At 38.4% G+C, this 21,519-nt stretch overlaps 1 pseudogene; it reads right to left on the minus strand.

Moving 5' to 3' along the window:
- Positions 1-21,519, minus strand: part of LOC126594070 (disease resistance protein RPV1-like) — an 89,679-nt pseudogene that overhangs the window by 39,349 nt on the left and 28,811 nt on the right.

Genomic DNA, 21,519 nt, shown 5'->3' on the forward strand with positions numbered 1-21,519 from the left:
AATAAATACTAAAAAATAAATATTAGAGTAATATTGTCCTTCACAAAATTTTACAAGAAAATAATGTCCCCACATAATTATTAACATATTTAAAAAAATAACTATTGATATATTTTAAAACATAAAATAAATACATATAATTAGCATGGGTACATTTAGCAAAATTAAAAATGGGTCCAAATAAATTAAAAAATATGGTGGGTACAAATACAAATAAAACTTTAAGAATTATGGGCACAAAAAGAAATTAGTATATGGGTACAAATTAAAACTGAAAAGAAAATCGGTACAAATTTAAAAAGGGTTTCAAATTAAAAATGGGTACAAACTAAAAATAAAAATATATAACTATAAATATACCAAATGTAACATTTCTAACACTAAATGAATATATTTTAGAAATAAAAAATATTTTATTATTGAAATAATTAATGACATTTATTAAAACCTAAGGATCTTGATAAAAAATTGAAAAGGAATAAGGTTTTAATCAATAGAATAACAAAAAAAAAGGATGGGAACCTAATTTCTCTGGATTTTTTAAGATTAGTCCTTGAAAAAGATTGAAATTTAAGAAAAAACCTGGTATTAGATTAATATTAATTTTAATCCTTTGAAATGTACTTTTATTAAAATTCATATCCTATTTTTGTTATTTAATGTCTCTACATTAAAATTTTGATATTATTAATATGAACACCTTAGTTCTTTCGATTATAAATAAACCTAAATGAGAAAACATCAAAAGAAATTGGTGACACTTAAGAAAAAACATGGAAATACATAAGTGTACGGAAATGACTCTATTGAGACATATTAAATTGACTTATTTGTGCCGAAATGTCTGTACCTAAATGTTTGTAACGAAATATATTATAACTATTTTTTTAAATGACCCACTGGTGGCTTCACCACGGTAGTCCCCCTTCCTAGGTCGGGAATACTCAAAGAGGCATTTCAGCCTCCCCTGGCCACCAGCATGCGATTCACCAGGGCCAGGAATCAAACTCAGGACGTATCTAAAGATATTATAATTAATTAGTGTACCTAAATGTTTGGACCGAAATATATGTACCAAACTATATTATAATGAATTTATGTTACCTAAATTTTGTACTGAAATTTATTTCTAATGAGTTAATGTACCTAAATATCTGTACCGAAATGTGTTATAATGAATTAGTGTAGACTTAGGGCTAGTTTGGTATTATTGTGCTTTAAAAAAAAATTGATTTTGCTGTGCTATACAAATAAACAACTGTAAAATGAAGTTGTTGAGCATTTGGTAAACCAATTATTTTTTTCTTTTTTTTGTAAAAATGCTTTTAACAAAAGAAAAAAAAACAGTGTCTAAGTATTTGGTAAACTTTTATACGAATTGTTGTGGATATGTTAAATGGCTAAAAATGATATGATATTTAATGTAATATAATTATTATCAAAGGGAATAATGTAAGGGCAATGATTGTAATTTTGTAAAATATGTGGGGTATAGCCATTTGAAAATTTCACTAAAGGTGCAATCATTATTATGCTTTGAAAAAAAAAATTAGAATCATGATAGACTTTGCTTATGCTTTTCTGCCATCATTGACATGAGCTTTTGAAAAAAAAACATCTTTTCTTTTTTGTTTTACCAAATGTTTTGGATTTTTTTTAGGGAACTTTAACGAAAAGCACCCGGTACTGTTCACTTTAACGAAAAACCATATTTTTACACTAAAAAGTCAATCCTGGTACTATTCACTTTACCCTTTATTTTGTCCTTATCATTAAAACTCAAAGTTTTCAAGCCCTTTTCATTAGTTTTCCTTTTTTTTTAATAAGTTTTTTTTTTTTTAAAGCACCACAAAGCTTTTTTTTTTTTTTAAAAGCACCACAATTTCAAACACGCCTTTAAAAAAAATCATGAAATTACCTAAAAGAATGACATGGAATATAGATGTTGGCATTTAAACAGAACCAAGGTGAATCTTTTATGAGAAATTAATCTAAACTTCATCTTAATTAAAATCTAGTTTAAAATAGATAATTACCCGTTGTCAGTGTTTTTAAGATCCTGACCAGACAAGTTTGCAGCTTGAGTAAGAGCCTTTCTCCATTGCTCTACCCTTTCTTTCTTGGCTTCCCGTTTTTCGTCATCTTTTTCTTCACGGATGTCATCTACGTGCTTCTGAAATATTGGGGCTAAACTACCTTCCTGCTTCCTAATGTCTGAAGCTTCAACATCATAAAATATTGGCAAAACCTGTTGCCCCAAATTTTTTCTGCACTCCAGGATCTTCACCAGCTCGTCGAGGCACCAACTCGAATCCGCATACCTCTTTGAGAACACAATGATACAGATCCTTGACTCTTTAATTGCCTGGAACAGTTCCTCTTTTATTTCTTGCCCTCTTTTCAGATCGTCCTCATCAATAAAGGCCTTGTAGCCCTTTTCTTTCAATGCTGCATGGAGATGGCCCGTGAAGCCCTTGCGTGTATCTTCGCCTCTGAAGCTCAAGAACACATCGTAGTTCCAGAGTTTTGAGGAGGATGATGAAGAGGAGGCTCCGTCGGCTGTCATGGTGGTATCCACCGTTGTGGCACTGCAGTAGTTCAGATCACGACTGAAAAAATGGCAGTGGTTGTGTTTGTGTTGCCGAAACGGACGATATTGAAATTAATATACAAAAATGCCTAGTGAAGCTCCTCTACAAAAGCAAAAAGTCGTCCATAATAATATAATAATCTTGGCATCTAAACTAGAGAAACGATTGAGTCCTGGTAAGGGGAAGGGAAAGAGGCAGGAAAAGATCAGGAAAGAAACAAACACCAATCGCAGGGACTACGTATTATAATATAACAACAGCTAACTACATACACCTCAGCAAGCAATTAAATAACCTTGTTAGAAAGTTGAATTCCGGTAGCTAGTGGTTAATTACTAATTATTTTAGAAGTCAAGTTGTAATTAATTAGTAATTTGCATAATTACTCTAGAGAAGTTGGTGAAGTTTGTAACGGGATTGAGAATCTGAAAAATTACAGCAAGGTTGCTGGTGAGAGGCTTCTTGCAGATAGTCTGTATGCAGTGCTGGAGGGAAATATAATGTGTAGAAGAGTAGTGAATGGGGCATGGGACTCCGGTTGGAAGAAGGATTTTCGAGAAATGAAGCGGAGCAAGTAGTGAATGACGAACACAAGTGATTACCCAAATTACAATAATCTGCTCTAATTTACAGAGAGAAAGATCGAACTAGTTGCAATAGGTAGATTGATTCAAGAAAAGGCAGCCATGAAGATAAGGAAATTGAGGGTCTCCGAAGCAGACATAGAAGTACTAGGTGTATAAGTGGAGAAGTCTAACAAATCATTGAATAGTATCGAATTGCAATTCCAGTGTATTTTCTTTTCTGTTAGGAAAAGTCGCACAAACTCGAAAGTGACCAAAAATTCGTTACTTATAGAGTCTTGAAGAAAATCAAGAATAAAGTACACCACAACAAAAGCGAGATTCAACCAAACTAATAAAACTATCCTTTAAATCCCATGAAATAAAAAAGAATCACAAACTGCAGAATTAATGCATAAAGAAAACCAAAATTCACTCTAAATCAAAAGAATCGTCAGCTCTTACGGAGTGAAAAGAATAAATTTTTTTAGGTACAGTCAAATCAAACACATCTTTCACCTTCTGCAATCCATAACACATGACAGAGTCGAAGACATCAAGAGAAAGACGACAAGTGTTTGCACCAAAATGCAGCACAAATTGTCTGCTAAAATTGTGAAAGGAATTTGATTTCGGAGGCTCTGCCTTTCTTCCATTTTGTTGTTTAGTAGAAAGAAAGTACGAGCTGGATGTGAGTAGTTGCTAAAATTGTGCAAGGAAGAGTCGTATTTGCTAATTAGGGCTTATTTTGGGATTTAATTTTCTAATATTATTCTTCTCATCAAGGAGGGAAATATATATTGTACAAGATTGATTTACAAAGAAAGAAACACCAAATAAAATCTATCCTAATTACATCCCAATTACAAGGACCTAAACAGGTAACTAAGCTAATTATAAAGGTCAACTCTCCAACATTCCCCCTCAAGTTGGTGCATAAATGTCGTTCATGCCCAACTTGACGAGAGAGTTGTAGAACGCTTGACTGGCAACAACTTTAGTTAAGATGTCCGCTAATTGATCCTCTGACTTTACGAACGGGAATTGAATAATATTCCCATCCAACTTCTCCTTAACGAAGTGTCTATCAACTTCCACATGTTTCGCGCTATCATGCTAGATTGGGTTGTGTGAGATATCAATCGCTGCTTTATTATCACAAAACAAATTCGAAGCCGACATTGAAGGACACCCGAGCTCTTCGAGTAACCTCCGAAGCCATAATAATTCACATACTCCTTTTGCCATACCACTGTATTCCGCATCTGCACTTGATAGAGCAACCACTTTTTGTTTCTTACTCCGCCAAGTCACTAAATTTCCCCCCACAAATGTAAAGTAACCTGATGTGGATCGTCGATCAGTAATATTCCCTGCCCAATCTGCATCGGTATAACCTTCTATCCGGCAATGACCATTCTTAGAAAACATGATGCCTCTACCCGGGGCAGACTTTAGGTATCGTAGAATGCGTTCAACTGCACCCATATGCGTATCACTCGAGGAATGCATAAATTGACCATAAATTGACTAACAACACTTACTACATATGCAATATCAGGCCTGGTATGAGATAAATAAATTAACCTCCCAACTAACCTTTGATAACGATCTCGGTTAGTGGGAACTTGATCAGGGTGCACGGCAAAATGGTGATTTTGGACTATAGGGATGTCAACCGGTTTACAATCAAGCATTCCGGTTTTGGCTAACAAGTCAAGAACATATTTTCTTTGAGATAGAAATATACCCTGTTTAGATCGAGCTACTTCTATACCCAAGAAATATTTCAATCCACCAAGATCTTTCATCTCAAACTCAGTTGCTAAGTAATCTTCTAGGCTTGAGATTTCCTCTTTATCATCACCCGTAACAATCATATCATCCACATAAATAATAAGTGCCGTCAATTTACCCATTCGACGTTTCAAGAAAAGTGTATGATCGGAATTGCTCTGCCTGAACCCATACTTCCTCATAGCCGTCCGGAACCTACCAAACCATGCCCGAGGTGATTGTTTCAATCCACACAATGCCTTATTCAACTTACACACCATTCCGGGTTGTGAAACCGATGCATAACCAGGTGGAATATCTATATACACTTCTTCTTTAAGATTACCATGTAAGAAAACATTTTTCACATCAAACTGTTGTAATGGCCAATCCATGTTAGTCGCTAACGAAAGTAACACTTTTACCGTATTAATCTTTGCTACCGGAGCAAATGTTTCTGTATAATCAACACCATACATCTGAGTGTGTCCCTTGGCCACCAATCGTGCCTTGTATCATTCAATTGACCCATCAGCTTTGTACTTGATGGTGTACACCCATCGACATCCCACTCTCTTCTTTCCTCGGGGTAGCAGAACTAAATCCCATGTTTGATTTTTCTAAAGTGCATCCATTTCTTCCTCCATTGCCTTGGTCCATCGATCATCAGATAGTGCCTCCTTCAATGAACTTAGTGTGCTATCATTGGATATTTGTTGTACAAAAGCTTTGTCGGGTTCTGATAATTTATGTGATGACACATAGTTGGCAATGGGATATTTAGAGCCTTTAGTTATTTTCGGTGAATATCGATTGGGTGGCTTTCCCCGGTTGTGCCTGAAAGGTAAATGATAATTCGGAACATCGGATACATCAATAGGGATAGTAGATCTTACCTTAGGAATATTCTCTAGAGTACGGTCATCTGGCAGTACTATATTTTGAGACTAGGGGGAGTAGTATCAGTAGAAGTCTTAAGATCGACAAGTGGCAGCATTGTTGCCGTGGGTGAGGACGGCACTGCCGTGCCTACCGCTAGTTCTGTGGGTAGCGATGCTGCTTCTGTTAGCTGGGCTGGCACCGCAGCCACTGCGGGCTCGGCTACTGGCTCGGTTAATAGTGGCAGCAGAAGATCAGTGGCAGCAGCCATGGTCCAAACCTGCTTGTCATGCAGTGTCTCTTCCTGAAGAAGAGGGTTGGAAGAAGCCGAATAGTAATACTTCTCAGACTAAAAAAAAGTAACATCCATGGTAGTATACATCCGAAGTGAAGGAGGGTGGTAGCAACAGTACCCTTTTTGATGTAGTTCATACCTCATGAAAACGCAACGGAGAGCACATGGGTCAAGTTTTGTCCGTTGATTTTTATGTAGATGAACAAAGGCAACACATCCAAAAACTCACGGTGGGAGCACCAAAACGGACGGTAGAGGCACGAATGTAGAAAGAACTTGCAAAGGTGTAAGAAAATTCAATACTTTGGATGGCATGCAGTTGATAAGGTAAGTGGCAGTTTGAAGAGCAACATCCCAAGAGGAGCGGAGAACATCCACCCCAATCAATAGCGATCGAGCCGTTTCTAATAGATGACGATTTTTGCGCTCAACTAGCCCATTCTGTTGAGGAGTCTGAGGACAAGTAGTCTCATGGAGTATTCCGTGATTAGTTAAATAATGTGTAAAATCATTATTAACATATTCACCACCATTATCAGAACGCAATATCCGGCTTTTAGTAGAAAACTATGTCTGAACCATGGTGTGGAATGTCTTAAACGCCATAAACACATCACTTTTATGCTTAAGAAGGTATAACCATGTCATGCGTGTGCAATCATCTATGAACGTTACAAACCACCTAATACCAAATGAAGTAGCAATCGGAGATGGTCCCCAAACATCTGAATGAACAAGACCAAAAGGAATAACACTTTTATTAGAATTCAACGGATAAGAAACACGGTGACTCTTGGCAAGTACGCAAGTGTCACATTTAAAGTCTGAAACAAAACAACCAACAAATAAATCCGGAAACATATGCTGTAAATAACTGAAAGACGGATGATCTAAACGGCGATGCCATAACCATATCTAACGTCGTTTGTGATCAATGGCTCCTTGAGCTAGATTGACCCGTCTTGTACTAACATCGTCCACAAAATAGAGATCCCCCCTCTTAGTACCACGACCAATGATCTCATTCGTGAAAATATCCTGAATAAGATAAAACTGCGGATACAATAGTGCAGAACAGTTCAATTGCTCAGTAACTTGGCTAGGAGACATCAATTTATGCTTAAGAGGGTAGGCGTGAGGTGTACAGTGCCAACGCCAGTTACCGGTGAGGTAACACCATTAGCATTAGTAATATTTCATTGAAGTGGAACAGTATCACAAGCTAAATCAGTAGGGTCATAGGTCATATGGTATGTGGCACCAGAGTCAATGATCCAACCAGACTGAGTATAACAATTATTCATATTAAAAGCATAATTACAATTACCTGAGGACTCCGGAGGCATGTCGGAAGAACTCGAAACATGAGGATTCATGGTAAGGTCAGTTAGGGTTGTAGTGTTAGTATAGGGGTAGGATCAGTTAGGATGAAATTGTTTCCATCGTGGAGTGGTGGTAGGTTCTCCATGGGAGGGCCGAGTTTGCATGAGAGAACGGGCAGAGCAGAGATCCTACATGGTATTAGAGCTAGGGAACGGGCCCGTATTGTACTGCCACGTGATGAGTGGGTCCCATTGGCCCCTCAAGATGATGGTGGGTCCCTTGGCCCCGCATGTAGGGTGAGTCCCCTTGGCTTCTCGTGGTTGTCGATGTGTGGATCTCCCATGTGTGACCTGCTAATTGGGTCCTACGTGAGGGGGCGTGTTGAAATGTCTCACAGCGACCGTATCAATGACAAAAGAAGAGTTTAAATACCCTAATCCCACTCCAACTAATACCGAGGCCTTTTGTGATAAAACCCCACACCTGACGGATTGTGCAGGTGGTAACTACCAAGTTGAGGACAATATCTGTGTTGTTGGAAGTGAGCCGTATGACCCGTTTCTCTGATAATTCTACAGTATCACCTCCTATGAAGCATGGATATGGATACAGATACAATGATACGATACGACACGACACGACGATATAGAAAATCTCTAAAAATTAAGATACAATACGTTATGGATACGGCAAATAAAAATGTATGTAGCAACAAAAATATACATTTTAAAACATAATTCATCATTCAAATTCAAGTACATTTGAGTTGTTAGAAAAGAAAAGTTCGAAATCTAATCCTCTTTATACAGTAGAAGAAGTGTGAGAGTTGTATTCATGGTTTTAATTAAAGGGAATCTCTTTGCATTCAACAACTTTTAATTATAGATGTCTCCTATTAACTTTCTCTTCCTCATTACCTTTTTTGAAAGTGTCAATGTATCCTAAAAACTGGATACATGTATCCTAAATGTAGGTTAAACGTATCCATCATGTCAAATTTGTGTCCATCAATCAGGATACGTGTCGGACGAGTATCCGAGAGTATCGTATCTGATCAAGTATCGTATATGGGATACAGGACCAAACAGAAGTATCTGTGCATCATAGATCACCTCCTTGATTGTGCCTCACCACATAAATGAACTGGATGTAGGTAAGAAACATAACCAGCTTGGTCCAAATCATGTATATTTTCCTTTATAGGTTTGTCCCATACTAAAGAAAGTTGGGGTTCCACCATTAAACCAATTGGCAATATAGGGAGTAGCCCAACCTCTTATAAGCTCATGCAAGGTCCCTCATCCCATCTATGTGGATGTCGCGACCTGATCCCGAAATACGTCCAGGATCGATGAGCAACAGTAGACTGTAGGGGAATGCCAAAAAATACAAACTGGAATACTGAACTGAAAACAACAATAACCATATATGTTTAAGAAAAGTATAAGGGTAACCTAACACTCCAAGCTCTCTGAACTCTGTCTGTTACCCCAAAGCTTCTTATATCTATTAATACCTGCACAATCGCCCTTACACCATGGGAAATGTGCACCGAGCAAACAATAACCCGGATAAGCCGCAAAACTCGGATGAGTGACAATAATGCGATGTATGTGATAATATTAAAAACCAACCATCGATTACGGTTTCTAAACGTCGAATATAAAATCATTCTTATGAAATCAATATCAAATCACTAAAAACTCTGAATGAGTCACCCAGACATCCAACAGCTCGTCTGAAACAAACCACAAAAGTTCACAACCAATAACTCATACAATACAATGAAAAGTAAGCTAGAGCGACATAGTTTGACCGAAGTCTACATCTTTGAGGCTGTTTCCGAGGAATCAATGAAGTAAATAATCGGGCTTCAGACCACTGAATGGAACCATAACACCAAACGAGATTCCGGACCACTTAACGGAATCTGAACTAGGATATGATTCCGGACCACTCAACGAAATTACGAAGTAGAAAGGATTTCAGACCTCTAAACAGAATCTGAGTCGATACGATTCTGGACTACTTAACAGAATCGTGGAGTACAATGGATATCAGACCACTCAACAAAATCCACAGCGGAATATGATTCCAGACCACTCAATGGAATCGCGGAGCACGAGGGATTTCTAACCTCTCAACCTCAACGAAACCCCATCGGAAACCCAGTTCCGGATCACTCAACGAAGCCGAGTGGAAGTCCAAGAATATGAGAACGGCTCGAGGAAACAATACATGAAACAAGTACTCAAATTACGAAAGCTCAACAAAACGAGAAATTGAACAAAGCACAAGTATTAAATTTAGAACGGCTCAACGAAACAAGAAACGAGATGTGAAACATGTTTCGAAGCAACAAATCCTCATGACAATGGGTTAACGGTCCACTACTAGCCCCCACATTTCATCACATTAAGCCAATCATGAAAAACAACCATATTTCAAATAGGCATGTCAAATCACATTTCATAAGGTTTCAATCCACAATCATATCACATATCATAAAAGTAGATCGATGGTTAAATATTAAGAATAACAATTCAATATAAAACATAATTATAAAATCAAGATATATCCACACAAGATAATAGTTACAAAAATAGGGTAATAACCATACCACATATATTAAAGTCACTCACCTGGAGTCCGCGCTACAACTCCCTAGCATGAATATCGAGGCATCACGAACGATCGTTGCCTAGAACAAATATCAAATCACATCTCAGAATCCAAGTGATAAACCACATAACTTACATAAAACACATCCCAAATGACGTTCTAGAATGATTTGGGACCGGTTGACCAAAAGTCAACCGTCAGTCAAAGGTCGACTGTAGGGTCCACAACCCTACATAACTCGATCCAGAAGATCCGCACCTCATATTTTGATCCATAACTTCCTAAGATTTGCATTATGCTTATAGAATAACATACTAAAATCTCACCATGATCCCACAATCAGATCTCCGCCAATCATAATTTTCAGTGGCGATCAACGCTTTATTTTACGAACTTACAAATTCAATTTAAGAAGATCCATACTTCAAATTCCCAATCCGTAAATTCATAATGTCCTTGAATATTACGTACTATAACGTATTAAAGTTAGTGATGATCCAACGGTCGGATCGTCGATTGCTATAATGTTCAAATGGCGAACCTTAGGGAAAATATGCTCAAACGACGGAATTTTGTCAATCAGATGTCAAATATGGAATCAGGGTATCCAAATTAGTCTAGGAAGGGCAGGTGTGGTATCAGCCCACACACCGTCGCACGTGGTGGCCGGCCGCCTCGGCTCGCTGGAAAAATTCAACTTTTTCCAAAAATTCTCAAATTTTACAAAAATGAAGATCTTAGTGAGTAGAGCAAACTTTATACCTGTGACCAAGGCCAATTTGGCCAGGAAAAGCCCCAATTTCACTCAAACCCGCTAGAAACCTTAGAATGAGTGAACTTCAATTCTCTTTCCTCGGTGTTCCGACGCCGCTACAACTAGTTGGGTCTTGTTTTTGGGTCCAAGGGGAGTTGATTAAGGGTGGTGGTGGGCGGTGAAACTCGCCGGAATGGAGGAATCGCCATCAAAACTTCACGAGCCACCCACACGGTTTTGGACTTTAAAATCCTCAAATCTGGGCGAATAAGGTAGATGGGGGATTGTGGAAGAGGTTGAAGGTGATGAATGGGTGAATTTCGTCAGAAAAATAGGGGAAATTGGCCGGAATTAGAACTGGGTTGGGTGCTTAATATGTGTCGGGCTGACGGGAAAGGGAAGGCAGACCTTCCTCTCTTTCTTCCTAATTGGTCCCTCTTTCTCTACCTAATTTCTAATTGGTCCGTTATCTAACAAAAATCTGATTGGGCCTCTTTCCCATAAGGTAGGAATTCACTTAATTAAAAACCTAAAATTTAATATAAAAAAACGAATTTTAAAGATTAATTACTAAAATTCAAACCCAATAACTATTCGATTTAATTCCCAAAATTTATGGAATTAAAAATTAACTAAAAAAATGTAACCCTAAATACGAAATTTAATAAAGAAAATACGTAGTCAATAGTGAAATTCCGGGGACGGGATTTCACAGTGGGACTCGTTCTCAACACGCCTTCTCAGGTGTGGCGAATGTGAACAGCACAACGGGGTGATGTGGAGCGCATGTGGCTATTTGGCTTCACACGTGGGACAACCCGCTCTGATACCATGAAGAAAGTTGAGGTTCCATCATAAAACCAATTGGTAATATGAGGAGTAGCCCAACCTCTTATAAGCTCATGCAAGATTCCTCATCCCATCAATATGGGACTCATTCTCAACACATACTAGATTAATCCATGTTCTCTTCATTGGAATAGAAAAGTCAGTCTTCCACTCACTTCAAATGGTCAAGGCCAAGAGAGTCGGGCGTTCGGCTGAATGTGACCTGAGAAAGTAGATGAATGATCAGGAGAGCCATGCAAAGGATTTGCAAAGGCATGCAAGAGTATCATCATCCATTGAGTTGGGTGACATTCACTGTCTACATACCTAAATTTTGTCTTTTAGTAAAAAATAAAATATTTGAATTTGCCTCCAAGGGTTCGAGTTGGTATAATTAAGAGGTGTATACGTATAAACAGTAATGCTAGAGAAATTAAATTTGTAGACAAAATTTTGGAAGCTAAAAGACATAGAAGTTGATGATTGATTTATTACTCAAGTGTTGATAAACGTGCTAATTGTTATTGGTGACACATCATTTTATTTACAAATTTAATTTCTTTAGCATTACTCATGTATAAATAGTATAGATTCAACAACTCTCTTATCGCTATATTTCATTGCCAAAAGAGAACACCAAATTGCTGGGCAAAAATGCTAACATCCAATCAATGGAAGACATATTTAAATTGAGAAACAAAGAGAGATTAAGCATTAATTAATAGAAGCTTTAATGAAAAAGATTTGAACTAACTTTAATTTAATATAAAATCATCCTAAACTATTATTTAATCAAAAGAGCTTAAAACTTAGTCATAAGGACAAAACTATTCACATACCAAGCCTTACAAACATAAAAACTAAAGGACTAAATTAAGCCCAACATATAATAAATATATTTTTTTCAAAATTGGCGGTATCCACCGTTATGGCATTGCAGAGCTTCGGATCACGACTGAAAACATGGTAGTGGTTGTAGGAAAGAGATCCTCTCTAGATCTCTTCCTCCAAAACCCAAGGATCAAGTGATATGGATCTTTGAAATTTGATCAAACAGTTAAAAATAGAGAAGTTAGTAAAAACTTTTAAAAGCTATAATAATTTTTTATCGTTTGATCAAATTTCAAAAGCCTGGATCACTTGATCCCTGTGCTTTGGGGTAGCATTTGGTATGTGGTACGGGACAGAATGCAGTGGGACGAGGCGTTCTGTCCCACGTTTGGTGTGCCTTAAAACCGTGGAACGTGTTGTCCCACGGGACGAAATTTGGCTGATTTTTCGCTCCACCTTCCACCCCCAGAAAGACTGGTTCCACATCCGTGGAACACAAATTTTTAACATTTTAAGGCAAAATTGCCCTTTATCTTTTTCAATATTTGCACCATCCAAATCATAAAACAAACCCTAACCATCTCTGCTGCTGCCTTTCTCTTCTCGTCATCCTTCCTCCTCATCCTCTCCTATAGCTGGTGACTGCACCCAGCCAGCACGCATTAGCCTGGAGCCTCTATTGTCGCGCTGCAGATTGACCCAGGTATGCGATTGATAGCTTGTTGAATCTCAGTTTTTTATTTTAATCGATGAATCTTTTCTGATTCAATTTTTTTTTTGCTCGTTTTGTTTCATTGTTTTGCGTTTCGGTTGAAAGTTTTATGTGCCTATCCCTCGACTCCAAAAACAAAAATAATCTTACGATGCGGACCCGATGCAGCAGATTATAACTATTCCATATGTATTCCTTCACTTGAAACCCTAGTTCTATATGTGCCTCTCCTTCGACTCCAAAGCACCATACTGCTCTTCATCTCAGTCAGGTTTGAAACCCTAATCTCTGATCTTCCTCCGTTTCCAAAATCCAAGATTTTCTAACCTAGTATCTGCAACAATGGTTAGATGCGTTTTTTCCCCAAATTTAATTTTACCGAACACGTGATTTTGCTGTTGTTTTTTTAGTCACAGGAAAATGGCGTCCCTTTGCTGAAGAAGCAAATTGTGAAGAACCGCAAGACGCACTTCAAGAGGCCCCAGAGTGACTGGAAGCACTGCGTCAAGGTATGAATCTTTGGCTCATTTCATTTATGTTCATATTTATTTAATTTTTTGAATCATTACATTTATATGGGGATTTCAGCTCTAATGTATTAGAAATTTTCTGTTTTGGATACGAATTTTCAATGGGCTATTTGAGTGGGATTAATAAATTCATAACCTATTAAGTTATGGGTAAATTGGGGTTAATTCACTTAATTGTGAGATCTGCTAGTTAATGGTGTGAAGTACTAGTTACTACAGTTGTATTTGTTTGTAGTGATTTGGGTCCAATAAAGTTGACATTTAAACTTAAATCTTGAATGGGAGGTGTCAAACTGTTTTTATAATGTCGGTTCTGTATCGCTTTAATGATGTTAGGCATAGCAGTGGTCAAGTGCTCTTCACAACCTTGAATCATGGGATGTGTTCATTGCAGTTGCCTGAAATTGGAATGATTCATAGTTTTGTTTGCTGTTTGAGATTTGTATATCTCAATGGCTGAAAATTGAATTAGAATGTGAGAAAGATCGAAAATGACTTGTAGAGAGGCGATGAATTCATTGTGCATCTTTTCCTGATCAACAATGAAATTGTTAATGTTCTCTGTTTAGTGTAGATAGTGTTGCCTGTTAAGCATCCATGATTCTACCCTTGTCTCCGTGTGTCCTGTATAGTCAATGCATGTAAGGTGATCATGTGGTTCAATGTCTTATTTTTTAGATATATTGCTTTTCTTTCATTTGTGACATGATTAAGTAACTCAGGGATGCATATTTCTCTGTGCATCTCCGCTTCCTGGAGCCTTAGCATTAAGTTGTTCTGTTTTAATGCATGTTTGCTTATGGCAGGAAAGCTGGAGAAGGCCCAAGGGTATTGATTCACGTGTCAGGCAAAAGTTCAAGGGATGTGTATTGATGCCCAACATTGGCTACAGGTCAGACAAGAAGACTCGTCACTATCTGCCTAACAAGTTCAAGAAATATTTTGCTATGTGTGTTTCCTATATGCTAGTCTTCAGAATTTTGGGAGAAATTTTATTCAGGATGCTACTTTTGTTTTCGATTTGGTACTGTTGAATTTTATTCAGAATTTTACTAATCTAGTCATCTTAGACGACATGAAGTTCTACCAATTTGTTTGATTTTGCCATTTTACTGCAGTTCCTCGAGTAAATTTTCAGTTTTTATTACTCGTTTTCACTTTTACTATCTAGTGTCGGTTTTGAAGCAGCATATTCTGCCAAACGAAATGAATCCAATCGAATTATCTATGTTTTTCATTGCTGTATTCGTGATTTATGCTATAATTTGGAACGTGTTTAACTTGGTTGTTCACCTTGGGACTGCCTTTCTAGGAAGCAATTATGCGCATGCTTGCTTCTACTAGAACTGTAGAAATGTTTATCTCAATATAAAGTTAGTTCATGGGAGAAAAACAAATAATGAATAAGTATATATGTGTTTAAATATGAAAAAGTTAAAAAAAATAAATAAAAAATAACTGTCCCGTCCCGTACCACACATAAATGTTGTACCAAACAACAGACGGAACATGGATAATTTAGTCATTTACCTTTTGGTTCTGTTCCGTCCATGCGCTTACCAAACGCAGAACGGAACAACAATCCCGTTCCGTCCTGCGCATATGAAACATAACACAGAACATCTATTCCGTCCCGTCCCATTCCGTTCCGTTCCGTCTGCGTACCAAACGGTACCTAGGGGTGTGTTTGGTACGCAGACGGGACGGGACGGGACGGGACGGGACGGGACGGGACGGGACGGGACGGGACGGGACGGAACGGAACGGGACGGGACGGAACGAAGGTGTAATTTTTGAAAAAGACATGGGGTATATTTGTCTTAAAATGGTAAAACATTGTGTTCCACAGACGTGGAACAAACCCGTTCCAGGGGGTGGAGGTGGGACGCAAAAACACCCAAAATCTGTCCCGTGGAACAGCCCGTTCCACCCATTTTTGGCGCACCAAACGAGGGACGGAACGCCTCGTCCCGTTCCGTCCCGTCCCGTCCCGTCCCGTCCCACGTACCAAAAGAGATCCGGAGAGGATCTCATTCCGTGGTTGTATTTGTATTGCCGAACCGATGATGCTGAACTACCGAAGCTAAGTCATGTTTTCCTCTGTCAACATAAATAGAAAGTCGTCCATAATAATATGATACTCTTTGCGTAAAAATAAATAAATAATAAAATAAATAAAATTAAAAAAAAACTTGATAAACGACGGAGTCCCGGCCGGTGTAGGGGAAAAGGAAACTTAGCACGAAACTGCAGATGCTATCGATCCATTATAATTACATAATAAATAATCATCTTCCCTTATAAAATATGATATGATTATATATGTAATGACCCCAAATCTTATTGGAGCTGATTAACTAATGTAATCCTATTAGACAGCTGGATTTCTTAGCAAGTGGTTATCTATTTTTTTATAGAAGTCAAGTAGTTGTTGTTAGAAGGATTCATACATCGGTCCCTATCGCTACTTGATCATAGACTCGTGGTGGTGAATGTAGAATGATCGGAGAGATGGCCGTACAATCCTTCATGAGTGGGATTTTATCATAAAAGACCTCGGTATTAGTTGAAGTGAAGTTAGGATATTTAAACTCTACTTTTCACAAAGATACGATCGATATGGGATATTTTAACAGTAGAGAAATACTTTTATTCTCTTGGATTACAATGGTAGTATCACACATTAATCACGAATTGGATGTCACGATGTCAATCATGCAATGTTATGTATGTCACTAAATTATTGCAGTTGCAATATCTTGAAACCAGTGTAGGCAGTAGGCGCCATTAGATGCTTAGTAAATGATCTTTGAGAACACATTCAATTTTTTTATTCACCTACGTGTGGTTCAGACTATGAACCGGTCCGTTCTAGAATTTTTGCCTCAAAATCAATTGTCATATGATTTAAACATGGCAGTGTATGCTCGCCTTCAAATATTGCAAGTTGTTAGTTCACCTCATGGAGGTGAAGTAATGCTAAGTAGTGCATTCGTCTTTGGCTCGAACTTCATTCATTTCAGCTGTGTAAATTAAGGTTGATGCTGATACGAGCTCTGCATCTCTAATATGAAATCTTCATTGGGCCAATGGTGCATTTTCATGTCCAAATTCATATCCTTTCTAAGCTCTCTCTTTTCTGGCCTTTTATTTGGGGCCTCGTTTTCTAAACATGGTTTTTTTTATCTTTTTTTCTTTTCAAATTGACAAGGAGGGGAATTCAAACTCAGTAACTGCTAATTAGGGCTTATTTTGGGGTTTAATTCTGTGATATTATTCTTCTCACCAAGGAGGGAAATAGATATTGTACAAGTTTGATTTACAAGGAAAGAAACATCAAATACTATCTATCCTAATTACATCATGATTACAAGGACCCAAACAGATAACTAAACTAATTACAAAGGTCAACTCTCCAACACTCCCCCTCAAGTTGGTGCATAAATGTTGTTCATGCCTAACTTGATGAGAGAGTTGTAAAACGCTTGACTCGCAACAACTTTAGTTAAGATGTCTGCTAATTGATCCTCTGACTTTACCAACAAGAATTGAATAATATTCCCATCCAACTTCTCCTTAATGAAGTGTCTATCAACTTCCACATGTTTTGTGAAATCTCGTTCCTGGATTTCATTATTATAATCTACGTATTGGTATTATAGAGATTTTATATTATTTTTCAGGAAATTAATTATTTAAAATCCGTAGACCATTCGAGGTCACAATTTATATTGTTGAATAGATATCGAGATCATGAACACATAGACTGTTGTGTTTGGCTCATACATTTGTGAGTAATTATGAGTCATGTGTTAACAACAATGAAGTAACCTATGTTTGCTTTCGGTGGAAATATCACATGGTATGGGTTGCATGAAAGTTGCAGACAAAGTAAAAGCAAAAGTTTGGTGGACATCATCATGAGTAAAGACATAATGATGATGCTTGCTTTTGCTTTAATGATGATGCTTGCTTTTGCTTTAATGATGATGTTTGTCTTTTACTTTAATGATGATGCAAGACACAATGATGATGGCTTGGCTGCATTTGCCTTATATTGAGAGTGTTTGCCGAGGGAGAGGGAGGGCATCAGGAGAGCATCCAAAGGGGGAGAGCATTCGGCTCTCCCATGGGAAAGCATCGGCATGGGTGAGAGAAAAAATCAAGAGAGCTAGAGTGAAAAGTATTCTAGTGAAAGAACTTTTGGGGAGAGTGAGTCTCTTAGTAAAATGTTGTGAGGGTACAAGGGATTGGGATTTGGGTTATGTCGATTTAACTCAAGTGTAACTTGTATTGTTATTCTCATAGTGAAGAGCAATATCTCTCCGGGGACGTAGGCAGGATTTTTGCCGAACCTCGTAAATTTCTCAGTGTCTTTATTTCTTGTATTTTATTCTGTTCAACTGAGTGTGATTTTTGGTGAGGTTGTAATCTGAATCTCGTTTCCGCACTAACGAACGGGCCAAGGCACAACAATTGGTATCAGAGCTTTGTTGGAAGCTTTGGTTCATTGACGGTTCAGATTTTTTATTCACCATGATGACTACAAACATGTCATTTTCAGTTGAGAAGTTTAATGGGAAAGGCAGTTTTAGTATCAGAGCTTTGTTGGAAGCTTTGGTTCATTGACGGTTCAGATTTTTTATTCACCATGATGACTACAAACATGTCATTTTCAGTTGAGAAGTTTAATGGGAAAGGCAGTTTTACTCTTTGGCAGATGAGAGTAAAGGATGTATTGACTCAACAAGGCTTGGCTAGAGCTTTGAAGGGAAAAGATGGGAAGCCTCAAGAAATGACAGATGACCAGTGGGAGGAGCTGGAGGCGCGTTGTGTTAGCACGATTCGACACTGTATAGCTGATAACATTATCAATAATGTTATGGATGAAGATTCTGCGCCTGCACTTTGGGAGAAGTTGGAAAAACTCTATATTGCTAAGAGTTTGACCAACAAGTTGCATTTGAAGCGGAAACTGTACAAGCTGAAGATGGATGAAGGTGGGAATCTCATGGACCACATGAATGTGTTCAACGGATACTTGGATCAATTGAGGAAAGTTGATGTCAAGGTTGAGGAAGAAGATAAAGCTCTCTTACTTCTTACCTCACTCCCAGATTCGTATGAGAATCTTGTGACAACCTTACTGCATGGAAAAGATACAGTAAGTTTGGAGCAGGTGCAGGCTTCTTTGGTGTCTTATGATACTCAAAAGAAGAAGACCATTGTTGATGATGGGTACGAGACTGCATTAGCTGTTCAAGGTGGGAATGGTGGAAGAAAAATGAACGGAGGCTTTGAGAGAGACAGTAGGTCCAAATCAAGTTCCGGAGGTAAGGGTCTACAATGCTACGCCTGTAAAGAATTCGGGCATAAAAAGATAAATTGTCCTTTGAGAAAAAGAAATGATGATCTTGGTCCGAGTAGTAGCAATTTTGTGGCAGAAGACTTCGAGTATGCCCTCTAGGTACTCGAAGCAACACTTCTCTTGGTGATGTTTAGTCTCGAGTGTTGCAAGGGATTTGCAGCAGGTGGAGCTATGGGATTCACAGGTGATGAGATGGTCCTGAAGGAAGAGAAGTGTGGGGAATTTTGTCTGGCTCGATGGGTTGTTGCTGGAAACAGGTGCACTGACGAGTTTCCAAGTTGCAGACAATAAAGAGGGGAAAATCCTACAGGAGGAGACGAGGATGTGTCGAGATCCTATCTGAAGCTAAATGGTGTTTTTTAGCTTGCAGCAGCTGCACATGCATTGGCAGTGACTGAATCGGAACAGGACCAACGAGGTTGATTCAGGGTGTGTATGCTGATACGTAAGGCCAATGAGTTTTGGTGATGGGTGCAAGGATTTTTGCATGGTGTATTCTCCAAGGTGGAGATTGTTGTGATTGGCTCATAGTTTGAGTTGGCAACAATTTTGATAGTTTAGCTTTATGTGCTACAGGGAAATGGCTGTAGCAAAGTGTTGTCTTTGTGTTTATTTGCACGTAAATATGTATGATTTCTATGCATGAAAAAAGGTCTACTTTATGTTTTCCATTTGCATTCTTCACGTGAAGGTGGCGTGTGGAATGATAAAGGAAAAGCAAGGTTTGCTTTTTACTTTGGAGACATAATCATAATGGAAGCCGTAATAGCTGGGGGATGAAAATGATGGCCTTTATTTAAATGCAAGGAATTGCTTGCATTGGATATAAAAGGAATGCTTTCCGAGTGTGAAGAAAGAAGGAGTGCATCCGGAAAACACAGAGGGAAAAGAAAATAGAGGGAGAGTGAGAAACTCTTGGGGAGAGTGAGGCTCTTGGAAAAATTCTGTGAGTGTACAAGAGATTGGGGTTTGGGTTATGTCAATTTAACTCATGTATATTTTGTACTAGTTATTCTCATAGTGAAGAGCAATATCTCTCCGGGGACGTAGGCAGGTTTTTGCCGAACCTCGTAATTCTCTTGGTGTCTTTATTTCTTGTATTTTATTCTGTTCAACTGTGGGTTTATAAGTTGGTGAGATAACAGGCCAAAGTACAACATAGACGAAAGTCGTTTGCGAATCCGGATTATTACGGTATAGTTACAGATGTTTGAAATCGTTTTACTAAACTATAGGTTATAAATTAGTTAAACCCCCACCATGTGGGAGATTGGGCCAGGGAAATGTGAGTAAATTTTGGGGCCAATCAGAAAAAATAAAATAAAATAAAAAATAAAAGGAGTTGCGAGAGAGATAGGGGAAGAAAACACAAAAAGAGGGAGACCAACGGGAGGAGGGGGGAGGAAAGGGAAGAAAAGGAGTGACCAATGGGGGAAGCAGAAGGAGGGAAAGGAAGGAGGGGAGGAAACACATAACCCGGACCCTCTTTCCCCTTGACCCGATTTTTCCTCGACCCGACCCGCGGCTGCAACAAATTCCGACGGGTTTCCCGTCCATTTTTCAGCGATTGACAACCTTCCACCCCTACCAAACAACTCCCTAGCCATCCCTCTTCCATTTCCACCCAAAATTAGAAGGAATTTGGTTTAGCTTTGGTGGAAAACAACCCGACGAGATTTATGGGTGTCAGCGGCAATTCCACCGTTTTTGTAGATATCGCCGATGACCACCACCCTTGTCCAACTCCTCTTGAGGCCTGGATCAAAGCCCAAACCAGTTGGGGGCGACGGAACTACGATTTTGACGAATTGGAGAACACCCAATTCTAGGGTTCCGGCTGTTCGTGGGCAATTTCAGGTGTTTCTAGGCCGAATTGGCCTTAGCCACAGGTATAAAAATTACTCCCCTCATTGAGATTTACATACCTGTAAAATTTGGTAATTTTTGGAATTAATTGAATTTTCTGGCGACTCGGGACGGCTGACCGCCACTGGCGGCGGCGCGTGGCCAGTGGGCCGATAATGTCCTTCTAAGTTCAATTAAATGCCTAAATTCATAATTGATGTCCATATGAAGTGGTTTGATTGTTTGAACTTAGTTTCATTATGGTACTTCACTTGATCAAAATTTGAATCGATGATCTAACCGTTAGATCGTCACCAAACTTTAATGCGTTATAGAACGTAATATTTGAGGATTGCTGGAACTAACGGATCAGAAATCCGATGTACGGATATTCCTGAATTAGATTTCTACATTAGTAAAATTAATTGTTAACCATCACCTAATCTAGCAATTGGCGGAGATCCGACCGTTGGATCACAATGAGAATTTAGTATGTGGTTCTATGAGCATAATGTGGACTCTGGGAAGTTATGGATCAAAAATCCGACTAACGGATCTTCCAGATCGAATTACGTAGGGTTGTAGACCTTACCGTTGATCGA

The sequence above is a fragment of the Malus sylvestris genome, chromosome 2 (genome assembly GCF_916048215.2).
Source record: "Malus sylvestris chromosome 2, drMalSylv7.2, whole genome shotgun sequence".
Lineage (NCBI taxonomy): Eukaryota > Viridiplantae > Streptophyta > Magnoliopsida > Rosales > Rosaceae > Malus > Malus sylvestris.